The sequence below is a fragment of the Alligator sinensis genome, unplaced genomic scaffold (genome assembly GCF_000455745.1).
Source record: "Alligator sinensis unplaced genomic scaffold, ASM45574v1 scaffold185_1, whole genome shotgun sequence".
NCBI lineage: Eukaryota > Metazoa > Chordata > Crocodylia > Alligatoridae > Alligator > Alligator sinensis.
In genome coordinates this window covers 480,126-483,054 of record NW_005842649.1, presented here as the reverse complement: position 1 = coordinate 483,054, position 2,929 = coordinate 480,126, and positions in this window count along the sequence as shown.

The window sequence follows — 2,929 nt, the reverse complement described above, 5'->3', positions numbered from 1 at the left end:
GAGCGAGGCTGGGGGAGCCGCGGCCCCAGCGCCTCCCCGCGGGCAGCAGAGATGGGGGCACCCGGGAGGGAGAGGACCGGCTCTGCCGCAGCACCGGGTGGAAAAAAGTGTGAACAAAACCAGACACAGAGACAGCACGTCCCCCTCTCTCCCCGGCAGGAGGACCGGGACTGGGGAGGGAGGGGGGACTTTTCCTGGGAAACCTTGAAGCTGCCTGGAAGCCTGAGCACATGCGATGCCAGCAGCCGGGCGGGAAGCGGTGTGTGGGGCCGGATGAGCCCGGAGCTGCCGGGCACATCCCTCGCAAGAAGAGACACTGCTAAGGCAACACTCAGCCGGGTAGTTTAGCCTGGCTGGGCTGTGCGGACAGGTGAGTTATGCTGGGCGCCCGCCCACACGCACACGCGGGGAAGCGCCCGAGGGGCTGTGCGGGAAGCCTGCCCTGGAAGCAGGCTCGTTTCTCAGGGCCGCTGAACTGGTGCAAGCAGAGGCCGAGCAACTGCCCCGCGGCCGAGATCTGCTGCCTCCCGAGGCCTGGGAGGAGGCTGCGAGCCGAGGCTCGCCCCGCCCCACGAGGAAGAAACAGAAGTGGCTCCCACCGCCTCCAGCCCCCTGCTCCGCTTGGACCCTCCGCCCTGCAGCGAGCTCTGCGCCATCCCCTCCCCGGGCTGGGCTCTGACATTACGGATCTCCCGTCTGTTTCCCCTCCGAAGGGACTAGCCTGTCCTCCCGCAGCCTGGGTGGGGGCCGCTATTTTTAGCTAGTTCCCTGGAACAAAATGTTCCCACTCTCCTCCCTTTGAATCCCAACCTCATTGCGGTTTGACCGGTCTTTGATATGCCAGACGGTCGGGTTTCCTCCTCCAACTACCTGTTATAGTGAAACGGCTTCCATAGCTTGGCAAACTAAAAAAAGAGAGAGAGATCAATAGGCAGGGACATGCTTCTATGAAACCGTGAGCCTCTTGCGGTGATCGGCGCCCGCGTGTACGAGCTAGGAGAGCTGTACACAGATTTGCCTTGAATGCAGTGCACAGCTCTCAGAAGAAAACCAGGGCTGATCAAAAACATCTCCCTGCTTCCTTAGCCCTCCGGTAAATGCGTCCTGGCTGCCCGTTGGAGCCCCCACCTGCATCTCAGGGCTATTCCTAGCAAACAGGGGTCCCACTTGAATAACGTTTAAATCATCCTTTCCCCAAAGCCTACGTTTCTCTAATCAGAACTACAGCCAAGTTAGTTATATGCACTGCATGCAACTAATACGCACCGAAGCTCCTCTCCCCCTTGTCTTAGAAGCTCATCCGAGACCAATATCATCATCTGGATCATTTTTGAAAACGTGGCTGAGGATGTTTTGCTACAAGCAGGCCAACAGAAATACAAATAAGGTTATAAGGAGACACAAAGTAAGGCGGGGGCAGGGAAAAAATTAAAGACCCCCCCATTCAGTCTTTAAATAACACCATTCCCCAGACCATATATATATATGGTCTCTCTCTCTCTCTCTTTCTCTCTCTCTCTCTCTATATATAATGTATACACACACACACACACACACACCCCACTTTAAAAGTCACCGATAGCTACAGTCTGGTATGCAGATCTGATCAGAGGGTTTTTAGGAGTGTAGGTCTGGGGAGCTCCCCGCCACCTCCTATTCTGCCGATGCACACAGGACCCGGGACGTGAGAGCAGTGCCCCCATCTACCCGATGGTCCGACACCCCTATCACTCCCAATTTAGGCGGCAGCAGAGACAAGACGGGGGGGGCTTAACAAAAAACAGCAAATTATGTTTTTGTGCGATGAGATCTAGAAGCTTGATTTTTCCCCTATTTCCAGGGACAGGAAAGCCCCATTTGACACCCTCCAACCGTCCTCAACTCATAGCAACAGAGCAGTTGCAACCAAACTCCTGCCTGGGTAATAATGAACATTGTTATGACAAGGAGCAACAACTGCTTTGCTATAGAAATAGTGTTTGTTTGTGAAGAACCTGAGGATGAACAGCCATTAAGACCAACACGATCTGCACCTAAAAAGTCTATTGCCTTTATCACGTTTCGCTTAAATCGCTTTTAATTTTTAGTCGTTATTATCCTTTTTCTTCACCAATATGTAACTTGCTTCCTATTTTCCGCGATTGCAATACGCTATTTAGCTCCCTTAAAATATTTAAAAAGAAAGAATGGGCTTTTTGTTTCAAATTCAGTCAATTAAAATTCCCCCCCCCCCCATATTTGTCGGGACTATTTCCACGTAATTAAGATATAATTCACTGATACTATTAAGGTTTCTAATACCGGTGTCTAATATCTTTTTTGATTAATATTCATTGCATTTTAGGTGCTCTCCACTGATATTTGAAAAAAAAAAAAAGATGGGGATAGTACGATACTTAGGGAAATCATACACAAATTCAAACCAATAAATATGAATCAAAGTTTCTGCGCTCAGTTTCTGTAGTGACAAGGCTGTGACATACTGACAGGGATCTAGGATATAAAAGACGCTTCGGAGATGTAGGGGAGATGCAGTTAGGCACACGTGCAGGAGTCTCTCTTGATGTATAAGTCTATGCAATGTACACGGCCAGCTGCCATCCTGCAGCCTTTCCACATCTCCCTTTTTTATGCCACCAACTCTGCTCGACTAAATGTACCCGCACGAAAGCCAAGCTGCAACTCAAATGCATGTTCCCGAAAGGAACCACCAACAAGCAGGGAGCGAGCAGCGGCGGGACCTTCCTTACAAAGCCAACGTGCAGCCTCAGCGAAGGATCTCGGATTTTTTTTTAGAGGCTAAATATAAAGAACAACGCTGCCAAGACGAGACGCAGCGAATCACACGGGCAAAAAGCACCGGAGCTGCATGTGTGCGGTTAGGGGGAGCGCTGCAAGCCTCATTCTCGCCGAACATCGCTCTGATTCC